The sequence below is a fragment of the Schistocerca nitens genome, chromosome 2, assembly GCF_023898315.1.
Source record: "Schistocerca nitens isolate TAMUIC-IGC-003100 chromosome 2, iqSchNite1.1, whole genome shotgun sequence".
Taxonomy (NCBI): Eukaryota; Metazoa; Arthropoda; class Insecta; order Orthoptera; family Acrididae; genus Schistocerca; species Schistocerca nitens.
Window position 1 is genome coordinate 853,727,317 of NC_064615.1, and position 16,452 is coordinate 853,743,768.

Below are 16,452 nucleotides of genomic sequence, written 5' to 3' on the forward strand. Positions count from 1 at the left end.
CACGACGTTTCTGAGTGGAGATATGCAAAATATACCAGGAGAATGATATGATTGTTTCGAGAATTAGCAGTTATACGAAGAGAAAAAGTAGTTTCAATTAACTGTTTGAAATCTCAGAATATGCTTGTTCCAATTTAGATTTTCATCACCACCTACACCTAAAATCTTGGAGCATTCTTCTCTATTTGCTGACTGCTTCTTGCTCATGTGCTACATCAGTTGTTGGTATGACTCGTGATTCCATTTCTTCCACAGAACAGAACGTAGTTGGTATTCTTAGAATTTAGTGACAGCTCATATTCAGAAAACCACCCAATAATTCTTCGGGAAATATCATTTACTCACTCTTTTGTTGCCTTTTGTCTAATGAGATTTGTTAGAATACTAGCATCGTCTGTAAAAAGTATTAGTTTTGCTCGCTGAATGTTAAGTGAAAGGTGATTCACATATGTAAGGAACAGAAATTGACTTAAAATTGAACCCCGTGGGACTCCCTTTGTGATTTCTTTTTTTCTCAGTCACTTAAATTTTTCATCTTTACGACATTATCTGAATTATTCAGCAAAATCTACTGCGTTCTGTTTGTTAAATGTGATTCAATCTACTTGTGCATAAAGTGAAGAATTCCATAAAACTTGAGTTTTTCTAAGAGACGCACCTTGTTAAGATAACAGGCGATGTATTATTATCCTATTGCCCAAGCTCAGTTCGTCTCTGTGAGCAGCTGGATCGACTGTTGCTACAAGGGATGGCAGCTCTGTGTACAAAATTTCGCATCCTGTATGCCCTCAATTCACGAACAGTTCATGATTTCTTGCTACTGCACAGTACACACGTAGTAGGTAAAATTTATTTAATTTCCTTACTGGAGTTGCACTTTAATGAGCAGCGGTGTAGAATGAAAGGAATACTGTCCTTATACGTAATTCATTGCAGTAAGGTTGCGGGACAAAGGAGGTCCGCGTTGACAGATTCACGACAGGGAGAGTACTGCCGGGCCGCGTTTGCTACCGTGAAAAATCCTCGCCCGTCTCACGTGAATTCGGAAGGCCCGCTGCGAGGAGTACAAACAGGGCCTTTCTGCGCGGCTACAATGGCGTGACGGGTGGCGCATTCTTTTGTGCGGCGGGTCGCCGACCATAGACTTTGTTGCAGTTTAATCGCCGGTGCCCGGTGCTCCGCGGGGCTGCTACGAGCGGCGCGTGGCGTGACGTCACGGCTGACCCCTGACATTAGGCAGCCCGGCACGCGCGGGGCGTCGCCTTCTCACGCCGCACAGCCCGCGGCGGCGCGTCGCCACGGACCGCGACGCCGGCGACGGCGCCGACGCCGACGCAACAGACGGCCAGTTTACACGGCACCACAGTGCTGCCCTCTGTGCGGCGTGCAGCGGACTGGTAGCACGCGCATGCGCATATTTAATACAGGACCGTAATGCAGGCTGTTAGCATGCAGCGTAAACAAATGACCCAGTCACACCCCCGTAACAACGTTACTGCCTGTGGAAAACATTTACAATTTTTGTGAGTGCATAAGAGGAGTAGTCAGAAAGTTTTAATTTGCACTACGAAAATTAATGTTGGATAATTAAATTTTTTTTCGTTAACCAGGTATATGTCGGCAGTCCTAGCACAGACTGAAATTTCTGCCCCACAGCATCGTAACACCCCGGCGAAAGAGCGAAAAGGCAATGGTGCACTCATTGATAAAGTGGAAATGGGTTGAACAATTACAGAGATTTCATTATGTACTAAGACTGCAAACACGATATCGGAAACGATAACATTACTTTTTTTTTTATTTTCTTCGAGGCAATCATTAAAAGTGTATAAACCCCCCCTAGCATCCATATAATTTTATGTTACAAAGCATTGTCACTTGCATTTTTGGTTGTAAGGCTTGTATTGTTAACCATAGCATCGGCATGTATTGTTATTCATGAGGTCATGTCTTAACAATGCGTCACAGATCTCTTTTTCTAGGACTCGTATCGTCGCTCACTTATAAATCACATCGAGTGGGGAAAGAGAAAGTAAAGAATGAAACAAAGGAACAATGAAGAAGACAGACAAATGTCACTCTGTTGAGTACAGACCAATAAACCCGACAGACCTCAATGAAATGTCTCGAGCATAAAGGATTAGACACTACTACCACTTTCGATGAATGCCACCAAAATACAGCATTAAGATATACCAGAATAACCGTAAAAATCTTGAACCAATACAACAGGATCTAAAAACTGAACAGCTAAAGACGTTACCTGTGACTTAATCGAAAAGGTTATGCGAGCATTGTACAGCCAGAACATGCGACATGACGTATACATGGTGGTCCATTGATAGAGACCGGGCCGGCCGTGGTGGCCGTGCGGTTCTAGGCGCTCCAGACCGGAGCCGCGCTGCTGCTACGGTCGCAGGTTCGAATCCTGCCTCGGGCATGGGTGTGTGTAATGTCCTTAGGTTAGTTAGGTTTAAGTAGTTCTACGTTCTAGGGGACTGATGACCACAGCAGTTGAGTCCGATAGTGCTCAGAGCCATTTGATCCATTTTGATAGAGACCGGACCAAATATCTCACGAAATAAGCATCAAACGAAAAAACTACAAAGAACCAAACTCTTCTAGCTTGAGGGGGGAAACCAGATGGCGGTATGGTTGGCCCGCTAGATGGCGCTGCCGTAGGTCAAACGGATATCAACTGCGTTTTTTTAAATAGGAACCTCCATTTTTTATTACATATTCGTGTAGTACGTAAAGAAATACGAATGTTTTAGTTGTACCACTTTTTTCGCTTTGTGATATATGGCGCTGTAAAAGACACAAACGTGTAAGAACGTGGTATCACGTAACATTCCGCCAGTGCCGGCCGCTGTGGCCGAGTGGTTCTAGGCGCTTCAGTCTGGAACCGTGCGACCGCTACGGTCGCAGGTTCGAATCATGCCTCGGGTTTGGATGTGTGTGATGTCCTTAGGTTAGTTAGGTTTAAGTTGTTCTAAGTTCTAGGGGACTGATGACCTCAGATGTTAAGACCTATAGCGCTCAGAGCCTTTTGAACCATTCCGCCAGTGCGGACGGTATTTGCTTCGTGATACATTACACGTGTTAAAATAGACCGTTTACTAATTGCGGAAGAAGTCGGTATCGTGTTAATGTATGGCTATTGTGATCAAAATGCCCAACGGGCGTGTGCTATGTATGCTGCTCGGTATCGTGGACGACATCATCCAAGTGTCCGGACCGTTCGCCGGATAATAACCTTATTTAAGGAAACAGGAAGTGTTCAGCCACATGTGAAACATCAACCACGACTTGCAACAAATGATGATGTCCAAGTAGGTGTTTTAGCTGCTGTCGCGGCTAACCCGCACATCAGTCTCAGACAAATTGCGCGAGAATCGTGAATTTACAAACGTCGGTGTTGAGAATGGTACATCAACATCAATTGCACCCCTACCATATTTCTATGCACCAGGAATTGCATGGCGACAACTTTGTACGTCGTGTACAGTTCTGCCACTGGGCACAATAGAAATTACGGGTCGATGACAGATTTTTTGCACGCGTTCTATTTAACGATGAAGCGTCATTCACCAACAGCGGTAACGTAAACTGGCATAATATGTCCTATTGGGCAACGGAAAATCCACGATGGCTACGACATGGAACATCAGCGACCTTGGCGGATCAATGTATGGTGCGGCATTATGGGAGGAAGGATAGTTGGCCCCCATTTTATCGATGGCAATCTAAATGGTGCAATGTATGCTGATTTCCTACGTAATGTTCTACAAGATATTTCACTGCATGCATGTACTTCCAACTTGATGGATGTCCGGCACATAGCTCGCGTGCGGTTGAAGCGCTACTGAATAGCATACTTCATCACAGGTGGATTGGTCGTCGATGCAGCATACCATGGCCCGCACGTTCACCGGATCTGACGGTCTCGGATTTCTTTCTGTGGGGAAAATTGTAGGATATTTGCTATCGTGATTCACCGACAACGACTGACAACATACGTCAGCGCATTGTCAATGCATATGCGAACATGACGGAAGGCGAACTACTCGCTGTTGAGAGGAATGTCGTTACACGTATTGCTAAATGCATTGAGGTTGACGGACATAATTTTGAGCATTTATTACATTAATGTGGTACTTACAGGTAATCACGCTGTGACAGCATGCGTTTTCAGAAGTAATAAGTTCACAAAGGTACATGTATCACATTAGAACAACCGAAATATAATGTTCAAATGTACCTACGTTCTGTATTTTAATTTAAAAAACCTACCTGTTACCAACTGTTTGTCTAAAATTGTGAGCCATAAGTTTGTGACTATTACAGCGCCATCTAGCACAAAGTGAAAAAAGTGACCCAACTAAAACATTCATATTTCTTTACGTACTACATGAATATGTAATAACAACTGGGAGTTCCTATTAAAAAAAAAAAACGAAGTTGATATCCGTTTGCCCTATGGAGACGCCATCTAGCGGGCCAACCACAGTACCATCTGATTTCCCCCTTCAAGCTAGAGAAGTTTCGTTCTTTGTAGTTTTTTCATTTGGCGCTTATTTCTTGAGATATTTGGCCCGGTCACAATCAATAGATCACCTTGTATATACTCACATTTCTGCGAACTGTTACTAGCAATTAGAAAGGAAAAACTTGTTTTTCTACAAAAATTATCCACCCTCATTTTTCTAGAGAAATTGTGACCTATAAGATTTTTATCCATTTCTATATTAATTATCGAATTTTTTCATCAATAAATTGCCTCATTCTTCTAACTGCTGGGATACGATATGTAGCGAATCTGTGGTCCAAAAATAAAAAAAATTGAAACACGTCAATGTGCAAATAGATGGACCGTTTCTAAATAATCTCAGATTTTGGATGGAAGCAAATTTAAATGGCACTGGTTATCTTGCATTCAAGAGCAACTGAATTAAGAGTAACTACCGTGCTAGTGAGAGGGCGCACGTTTCGCTACTGCGGGGATGATGTCAGACAGCCTGGTGTAGAATGGGAGTACATTTGACTGCAGACAGATGCTTACTGCCCAACATATTCGACTAGAGTTGTACTCTACCAAAACTACGTGCGGTAATTTTGGTACAGTACAGAAATGATGTAGTAAATGATAGACTTGCCGTTGATATTGGTAGCATTGGTAGGGAAAGAAATACGGATGAATATGTACACTATGTGATCAAAAGTGTCCGGACACCTGGCTGAAAATGACTTACAAGTTAGTGGCGCCCTCCATCGGTAATGCTGGAATTCAGTATGGTGTTGGCCTACCCATAGCCTTCATAACAGATGCCATTCTCGCAGGCATACTGAACGTATGCTGGGAGGTTTCTTGGGGAATGGCAGCCCATTCATCACGGAGTGCTGCACTGAGGAGAGGTATCGATGACGCTCAGTGAGGCCTGGCACAAAGTCGGCGTTTCAAAACATCCCAAATGTGCTCTATAGGATTCAGATCAGGGCTCTGTGCAGGCCAGTCCATTACAGGTATGTTATTGTGTAACCACTCCCATATAGGCCGTGCATTATGAACAGGTGCTCGATCGTGTTGAAAGATGCCACGCAAAACTACAAGGGGTGCAAGCCCCCACCATGAAAAAAACGACCACACGATAACGCCATCGCCTCCAAATTTTACTGTTGGGAGTACACAAGCTGGCAGATGACCTTCACCGGGCATTCGCCAGACCCACACCATGCCATAGGATCGCCACACAGTGTAACTTGATTCGTCACTCCACAAAACGGTTTTATACTGTTCAATCATCCAATGTTTACGCTCCTTACCCCAAGAGAGACGTCGTTTGGCATTTACCAGCGTGATGTGTGGCTTACGATCTGCCGCTCGACCATAAAATCCAAGTTCTCTCATCTTCCCCCTAACTGTCATAGTACTTACAGCGTATCCTGATGCAGTATGGAATTCCTGTGTGATGGTCTGGATAGATGTCTGCCTATTACGCATTACGACCCTTTTCAACGGTCTTCGGTCTCTGTCAGTCAACAGACGTGGTCGGTCTGTACCTTTTTGTGCTGTACGTGTCTCCTCACGTTTCCACTTCATTATCAAATCGGGAAGAGTGGACGTAAGGATGTTTAGGCGTGTGGAAACCTCACGTACAGCCGTATGACACAGGTGACCCCCAATCACCTGACTACGTTCGAAGTCTGCGAATTCCGCAGAGCGTCCCATTCTGCTATCTCACGCTGTCTAATGACTACTGATGTCAATGATACGAAGTACCTGACAGCAGGTGGCAGCACAATGCAGCTAATAGGAAAAACGTAAGTTTTTGGGGGTGTTCGGATACTTTTGATCACCTAGTGAAATGAATGTTCTCTTTTTTATTTTATTTGTGGGTTTGTACATAATTAGAAACGTTCATCATTCAATGTTAGTCCATTGAGTATATAAATTGCACTCTGTAAGTAATAAAAATTATTTGATTGTGTAACTTCTGCGTCTTTATGTAATCTAAACAATTACTTTTGATTCAAGTACATTTTACGTGCGCAAACACAAAAATATACATGATTACTACTGTTATTTTGTACTCAGTAGAACGTTCTTCATTATAATCAAAGGCAGTAGTTTCCTGTTGTTACTGATAAATGCGAAAGTTCCCAGAATGAGATTTTCACTCTGCATCGGAGTGTGCGCTGCTATTAAACTTCCCGGCAGACTAAAACTGTGACGAGCTACTGGCACATGTAAAGCTGTGAGGACGGGGCGTGGGTCGTGCTTGGGTAGCTCAGATGGTAGAGCACCTGCCCGCGAAAGGCAAGGATCCTGAGTTTGATTCTTGGTCCGGCACACAGTTTTAATTTGTCAGGAAGTTTCACAGCGAAAGTTGATTGCGAATAATTGAAACATTAAGTGATGTTCGACATATTTTTATTTTGTGGTTTTCTTATTTTATCTTTTGTTGAGGAACTAGCGTTTTCTACCACTATAAAATAAATCCATGTTCGCTTGCTCATTTATAGTAAATAGTCCCTTTGTTTCACATCACAAATTAACAATTTTCTAATAAAACCCGAATTAGACATTATCTGTTTCAATTTTCTAGAAATACCGTTTACTTTTAAGCAACAGACAAGAGAATAACTATGTATAACAACAATTTTTTGCAGTTTATCCAGCCATTTTTCATATCCTCTCTCAGTTTCTAGACGGTTCATAGCTTTTTGCTTTTAGTGAAATTTACTAAAACACTGATCGATCAACAAGAGGTAATACCCAATAGATAAGCGACACACCTAATGTGCAGGTACAACCATAACCGACCAAAGTTACAGGGAAAACTACCATCGTCTTTACTTATGAGAATCTGTGGCAGACTACAGTAGTTTCACAATTCTACATGGGACGCAATGGTCAGTTTTTCCTCAAACAGTGTAAGTTCAGTAAATTGGGAGAAACGGTTGCGTGAAAATTGTAGTGTTCACTACTAAGATTAAAGAAACCCACAGCGTGGAACAGCGAATCCGTAACGAGTGCACTCATCATTGATCAGTTTGGCTAGTCTATGTTGAGGAGCTGTTATACATGTATTGCTACTCATGGTTGATAGTAACAATGAGATCAATTCGTATGAACATTTCGTCTAGTTTCGAGCCTAGGAATTACTCTAGAAATGTTTAGAAATACGATTGTTTTCATTAATCCTTCATTTCACCTTTCTTGATCATAATTCAGGTTCGCATTTCACTATTTTTTTACCATATCTCTTTAAAATCTATTGTTTATATTTAATCCTGACTTCCTAGTCTCACTGCTGGAACGTTTCTGTGCGAGTCTGCTTCGAGTCGGCCACAAAATTGACGGAGCTGCTCTTGCTACATTTTGTGAATTCCAATTCCCGACCCATTACTTCAGTGCACAGGTGCTACCCCCTTAACGCCATGCGTTGCGTCTGATGTTTATCAGTTTAGATGTGTGGTGATTCTTTTGTTAATTAGGTGTGATGGATGCGTTATGATATTCAGATTATAAGATAATTTGTATTAAGTACATTTTAACCATAAACATTACACTTTAATGTGACATTTGTAACCAATAACAGATTAAAAGAACATTCCACATTAATACTAAAAACCAAGATTAATATTACAAAATTAAATATCTCAGTCAGAGTCATAGGTATTAATCATCACTCTCTTAGCCATCTGTAAATTTATTCTGGGAATTTCCTTATTGACTGGCAAGCTCGAATTATTTCTAGCAATTTCGATAGCTATCGCGTAATGCCTTACTTTCACACACTAAAGGAAACACAAAGCAGACAAGAATTTTCCTTTCTAAAAGTGCTTAATCTGTGAATAATGTTCGCTTTAGTGAGAGGTGTGCAGTCGTAAATTTGTCAGGTCTCTTATTCTATCTCCTTGATTGTAAAATTATCACTGATGTAGAAGACAAGAACAAGTCTTGGATCTAGATGAAATATTTCCAGGGATTGTCTTCAATGACTATATGTAGACATTTGGATAAACTGGTAAAAGATGAATATTGTTGTGTGGGACAGAATGAATACATGAATTTAATTTCTGTCATCACATCAGATGGCTCAGGAAAGCCTACAAATGTGTCATTCGTGATGATGAAAATTGCACCATTTATTTCTTTTATTTGTGTGTATTACGACTCGGCTCTAGAATTTATTCTTTTTTTCAAATGCATTTGTGCATTTATTTACATGAATATGTTTGGTGATATCTTGAGGTGTGATTTTCTGCCTCTATTGTGTGTTTATTAGTTAAACTGCAATCAGAAAATCGAAAAAAATGAATTTCTTCGTGTTTTTAAACGCTAATGTTACAAATTGTATTTTTGTTTGAGTGCTTTCAGTTGTTGTGCTTCCTCCATTACACAGAGTATCGCACACATGCAAATCATCACTTACACTATTTGCTACAAATATGCTACAAAGATATTATGACAATACGATTACACACTATTGACTACTTAATTATGAAATACTTTTTCCCCTAATAACAAATTGTGCGTATTTATGAAAAATGTTAAAGTTACCATTCGCAGGAGAAACACTTGAAGAAATCAACTGATTCTCTATCTAGTATGTCACTGAAAATTTGTTCTACTTACTTTTTATGCCTACAAAAACTTCATGATCCTCCATTAAACCCATTGTAAGAGATTTTTGGAAGTAGTGGAGAATCTTAAAGTCTTCTGTGTTTTCGAAAGGGTGTCCAGTGTTTGTGTGTTGCTGTTGCTGGTTTTGTAAACTGTTTATGTATGTAACAGGTGGTATGTTCATTACATCTAAACTGAAAATTCCTGCCAGTTGGTCCTAGGTGAAAGCTTGAGCAAATTTTACGTGTTATTTTGTATGTTCCTGAATCTGAGAATTTATCTTTTTCATTGTTTAAGATGTGGACATGAATATTTTATTTAGTCTTATGAACAGTAAGAGTCCAATATTTTTATGGATGGTGGCCTTGATTAATTCAGTTTGCTGGAAATCTGGTTTTTGGGAACCTTGACGTCACATGAGGTGCCATAGTAACGGAATTTCTCGTCACACAAGCAGCACGTTAATGACAGATCAAGAGACATAAGAAATTGTGAGAAGAGCGTTGTTTTGTGAATGACGAAGATACTACGTACTACATAAATAGCACAGTAACGATCTCTTGAAATACATCTGTTAAATGATGTCGTATACATAATGTAGGTCTACTGTATGAATAAGCCATTTGTTTCTTTGTCAGAGTGAATGTCAAGCACCTGCGCTTTTGGTTCCTACAGCGGGTCATGTTTGTATACAGTTCGTGATTGAATCAACGGCTACAAAAGTTTTTCGAAGTTTACAGTGAATGTGCAATACTTTTTGCCTGTTGACTTCAATGCCTATAATTCCATTTATTAAAGTTGTTACTGATCTGATACAGATTACAAAAGTGGGCTTACAGATTTGATTGTAGAGCTAACAAAGGCTTCACATAGTATTTGAAAAAACAATGCAGATAGGGGTAATAATAGATCCACAGAAATATATAATACGTCTACAGTTTAACTCCCATGTAGTACATATAAGACAGAAGAGAAGAGTGGTAAAAATGGATTCCTCCAGGTATACAGTCACAAAGGACACTGTAAATAATTTTAAATCAATGTAGGATGGTTTTAACTGAAAGCAAAACTCAGCTTACTCTGCACATTACGTGCTCGTATAGCTAATTGCGCAGAGTGATAAGTTGTCAGACAGATATACGAGGCACGGACCGAATCAGGGCAGTGGATTAACGATTATTGTTCAGTCACATTGTTCAACCTGAGTTTGATTTTAGACCGTATTCCACGCTCTTTTTGGCAAATGCTGGTTTGATCACTAATCCTAGTCTCAGAAAAAGGTAAACAAGTAGTTAAAAAAGCTGTAACAGACAGAAAGATACCTGCTCCACTCAGATGACCCACACGACTCTCTCCCTTAGATTAACTGACTATTCTGAAGACAGGAAATATATCCAACCACAAAACTGAAATAAAAATAAATGTGACAATTTCTGGAAACAGTGAATCCAGTACGTAGGCATAGAAACTAGGAAAAACAGGTAATCTGTTCTGTACATATACACAACACCAGTGACAAATTTAAGGCATGAGGTGGAGTTAGGGACAATATACAAACAAATTGGTTGTACCTGCTGGCAAAAATTTAAAACTGAAGAAAAAGAAACATTTCAGAACTTGTAGTATGATTTTGTTCATTCATTTTAGCACTTCCCGTCATTTTGCGTCAGGGAGAGAAACATATCAGTAAGATAAGAGCTTCTACGGTGATTAAGTGGATGACACGCACGTGTACCGGACAGAGTCAATGACTCCCATATTGGATATAGGTAATGTGATTCTAAGCACAATGCCTTTTAAAGAAGACAGTATTAAAACTGTCGAAACAATAGTTAAATATTAATAAACTTGTATTTTGCAACTGCTTGGCTGTTATTTCCAATTCATTGAAACTATCTAATGAACTTAAATGCCTGGTAGAATGTAAAACTAAATTTTAAACTAAGCTGTACAAGTTTGTAGGTAGCGCCATTTACTCCATGAAAAAATATGTATTTAGAAGCTTGAAGGTTTTTACTGCACAGTTATTTCGTACCTTCCTCTGTTATGGAATGTAATATACCTTTTCTGTTAAATGGAGCCATACAGCTGTATTTAAATATAAATTAAGTAAGGTTCCAGTAGACTGACTTGTTCCACGTGGTACAGTGTAACGTACATGTGAAAAATGGAACACGTAACCTTGTAACTAACTTAACTTTCAAAGCTTACTCCTAGTTTATCCGCTACGCCTGCACAGTATCTCCAAGGCAGGTAGCAGGCGACCCGCTGTGTCGTGCGTTGTTGTTTACAGCCTGGGCGCCTCGTATAGTATTTCTGCCTGCTTTTTCTGGTTCTGGTACACACCTTACACGCTCACTGCGTGGTGTTGGTTCCCATTAATGCTGTAGTTCCACTTGCAAGAAGGTACTTGGTAGTCCACGTAAATGACTTTATTTTTATTTTTCTTAAATGGATGATACGTTCTTCTCGTTGTGGCACTTCTTCCCCTTTCCTACATACTTTTTTGCAATGGATGTCGGAACAAAGTGTGGTTTGCTACGAATAAATTATGTCTGCTCGCTGTCCTAGCGTAGAACACAAATGGTCGTAATACTTGCAATTTGTAATGGCTGAAACAAATATCTTTAGTTCATGTGATATACAGACATTGATAAGGGAGTATGTTGTAAATAGCAAATAGTTTCAACCGCTGTGTCATGAATCAATCTGCAATCAACGATGTGAGAACACCTCAGCTGTTTGCTCGACTGCCTAATCTCTGATAGAAACGTCGGTAAAGTGTACATACTCAAATCATTAATAAATGTTCACCACTGGGTAACTGAGTGCTTTAAAATTCCCCTCACATACCTCCAGGACTTGTAGAGAGGACTGAGTAGATAATATTTTGAAAATGAATCCATGTTCGGAAACGTACCTTCTTCGTGCTAGAACCACTTGCAAACATGTTGTTACGGCGAGCGCTTTTACAAGTAATTTATTAGGCGTGACCCAGTCCTTTACTAATTTTACAATTCCATTCATTAATAACCAAAGAAACAAAAGGAACTCTTAATCAGTTTTCACAACCACCATTTTTGTCCTTTTCAAGAGAGGGATAATTTTCGGGTCCACTGCAAGTAATGTTTGATGCGCCGAAGACCAAGATCGGTGCACACATTGTACCCACGAATGATGTTGTAGTACACACATTTTATCACACCTGACGACTCTGCAATCTATCGTGTCACTAGATCTTATTCTGTCTCTGCAGGAGTCTCATAAACTAATCTCTTCATTCGACCCCAGAGGAAAAAGTACAATGGAATGAAATCTGGTGATAGTGGAGGCCATGCGATTGGACCATCTCGGCCTATCCATCCGTGTCCCAATCCTTGGTCCAGATGTTACTGGACATGACGTTTATGGTGCAAACGTGTATTCAACCATGTTGCTCTAACATTCAAATACACGTGAATGGCGCTGAAACAAGGTCAGAGAGGTAGGGCAGATGTCAAATAACATCATTAAAAGAGAGGCATTTTTCGTTGCGACGGAATCTTCTCACGAAATTGCAATCACCAACTTCCTCCTCCGAATGTGAAAATATTTTGTTGACACCGACCTACATGGGGAGGAACGATCACAACGATAAAATAAGGGAAATGAGGGCTCATACGGAAAGATATAGGTGTTCATTGTTTCCGCGCGCTATACGAGATTGGAATAATAGAGAATTGTGAAGGTGGTTCATGAACCCTCTGCCAGGCACTTAAATGTGATTTGCAGATGTAGATGTAGATGAGGCGATCCGACATACGCATTCCCCACCATGACTGCCCTGTTTCAGACCTACCTAGCAAACATGTCTTCGAAAGGCAGTAGCACGGAACGTTACTTTTCTGAATATAATTGCCAATTCAAATTATCGTCTACTCGGTCCCCTATACTTATCCTAGAAGTTTGTAAGTCTAATGTCACAGCACCCTGTATAAATTCAACGCAGCTTGTTATGGTAGCACATTCTAGGCTCGAAACTGTTCGCCTTATAACTATTCGTGTCACTGTGCGTCCGTCATTCCCCGTGAACTAAGTGCAACCCTCAATGCAACTGCATCACTGCACTGCCCTGCAGACCATATGATGCGTTATCCTACAGCTTCATGTGTTACACTGCCCAGTAGTACATAAACTACACTCATGTTAAAAAAAAAAGAACCGAACACCTTGAATGACTAGAGATATAACGTTCATGTTAACAGAGCATGTACATTAGTGCATTCTGCAGATATGACTAGCGTTTCAGTCACCCCGGTTCAGAACGTGTCCTGTTGCTAGTAGGCACAGGGTCCGCCATGGGCCCTGATGACTTGTTCCCTGCATGATGGCATGGTGATGGCATGGAGGCGTATAAGGCGACAGTGACGTCTTGTGATATAGCCATGCGTGCTGCGTTCACCTGGTTCCAAAGTTCACCTGTGGTGGGTTGGCATTGGGTCACAGCGCTGCATCCGTCGTTTCACTATATCCCACGCATTTTCGAGCGGTGATCCGGAAGGTCAGGCTGACATCCTGTGACACCAGGAAGGCATGTGTTCATACAGCAACACGTGCTCAGGCATGGTCATGCTGAAAAATAGCATTTGGGGTGTTGCGCAGAAAGTTATGGCTACGGGTTACAGGATGTCGTCCACATAGGTCACACTGGACACAGTGCCGTGGACACATACCACCTGTGACTTGTGGTTGTACCCTGTAGGGCCCCACACCTTAAGGCCTTGAATTGGCCCTATATCTCATGTGCGACTGCAGTCGCTGTGATGCCGCTCACCCTGTCTGCAGCGAACCAAAATGCAGCTATAATTTTCAAACAAACAGAACCTATATTCGTCGGAAAACACTATCTGAGGTCATTCCTGTTCCCAGTGACGTCGTTCCACACAACATTGCCGTCCAGCATGTTTCTGCACATTCGTAAAAGGTAGGCGGAGAAGTGGACGGCGAGCACGTAGCCCATGCCGTAATAAACGGCGACGGACTCTCACCCTTGATAGTGTACAAGATGTTACACTGTTCCACTATGGCGCCAGGGGCGAGGAGGACGCAAATCTGTCCTGCAATGCCATTCGGATGAGGTGTAAATCTTCTCGGGGGTTACTCTATGTGATGCGACCTGATCCACTTCGTGTCCTGCAGCCTTCCGTGAACCATTCTGCACTCGCCAGTTGCACTCCCGAAACACTTCGCCCCACACGAGCAGCAATTTCCCGGATGGATGCACCACATTCTCTCATGCCAATAATGCGCCGCCTTTCAAATTCATTGAGTTGACAGTACGGTTCGCGCATACGTATGCGAGGCATCCTGCTTGTTTCCTCAAGTCACACTGAACCATGACCACCGGTTTGTGGCGACAACGAGAGCCGCAATGATATTTTACCGGTAAGTTGTGTTGCGCCGCGATATCGATGTGCCCGCGGGCCGACATGGTTCAAATGCTAATCATTTCTGCAGAGCATACTAATGTAAATGTCCCGTGAATAGAACGTCCTACCGCTAGTCGTTCAAGGTTCTCTGTTTTTTTTCTGAACATAAGTGTGTAACTTACTAACATTGACCTAGAAACATGGCAATGGCATCGTTGGGTATGGGATGTCGATGTATATTTGTGATAAAAATTGCCATCTAAAATTCTAAATTATAAATCTACAAAAATGTCCAGACGTCTATAGCAGAGATAAAGCTGTAATACTGTTGCAAAGGGTACGTGTGGGGAATTAATCTACACGAGATGTATACTGATTTTTCTGCTGTAGTTTACTTTTATTGTGCCGTTTTTGGAGTATAGTACCGGTTTTTTTAGTAGCTCTCAGACAACTGAAAAATAATAACATCTCAATAAGGTAAAATGGTTGTTAATTCATTAATCGCAAAGAGACAATTTTGAGTAGTGTTTTTCGCAGTAAGACATAAAATTACAATATTTTGTTAACCGGTTTCGGCTCATTGCCAAAACACATTCAGATTGAGCATAGTAAAGCCTTAATGCCTTGCTGGCCGTTGCTCCATCGTCATTAACTGTATCTCAGAACGTGCTTACTAAAGAAGTACAGTATCCGCCATTAATAACAACGTCAATAAGTGTGACTCAGAATCATGCTTACTAAGGACATTGTACATACACTGATTAGCCATAACATTACGTCCGTCTGATTAATAGCTTATTTGTCCGTGTTTGGAACGAAATACATCACTGATTCTTCTCAGCAGGCATCCGACAGTTTGTTTGTAGGCTTGTGGAAGTATGTGGCATTATATATGTGCGCACAGATCATGTAATTCGCGTAAATAACGGGTCACTGATTTGCGTACACGTTGATGGCGCCCGATAGTGGTTCAGATGGGTTCCATAGGATTTATAACAGACGAATTTGGTCTCCGAGACATCAGCGTAAGCTCACTATAATGCTCCTCAAATCACTGTATCATGGTTCTGGCTCCGAGACACGGGCAATTATATTGCTGAAAGATGATATCGCCGTCGGGGAACACAACAAGCATGAAGGGATACAGATGGTTTGCAGCTGTGTGCGTGTCTTGAACTACAACTACAGGTCCCGTGCAGGCACAGGGGAATGTCTCCCATAGGATAATACCGCAATATTGCTTGCACCAGCCTGCGTCCGTGGCGCGCCGCACGTTACGCACCACCGTTCACCTCGATGATGGCGTCTATGGAGACTACCATTGACCTATTACAGCAAAAATGTGATTCGCTCGAAGAGCCGAGACGTTTCCATTGATTGACGGTCAAATCCCGATGGCTCTATGCCCATTGCAATTGCAACTGACGACGTCGTTGGGTCATCATGTTAACAAGTAGTGATAGTCTGCTGCAGAGCTACATGTTCAGCAACGTAAGACCAACACTGTGCTCTGAAACACTTGTGCGTGCTGCAGCAAGATGACTCTTCGGCAGAGATGCTACAAATCAACACCTATCTTACTTCTCAGAGCAGACAAGCCTCAAAAAGCCACTTTCTGTGAAGAGTGGTGGATGTTCGATCGTTTAGCACCTAGTGGTAGTTTGACTGTCCCTCTACCTATTTCTGTAAAAGCTCACAAAAGTAGCAAGCGCACATTCGACCAGCTTCGCCGTTTTCAAGATACTCGTTCACGGGTTCTGCGTAATAATAACCTGCCCCTCGTCAAAATCACTTATTTTACTCCGCATTTACACCCCATTTCTTTGCTAGGGCGATGCCCCGTCTGTGTCTGCTCCGTTTATATACTTCTGTTACCGCCTCACGTGCTAGCAATGCGACCAGGTGGCAACCAAC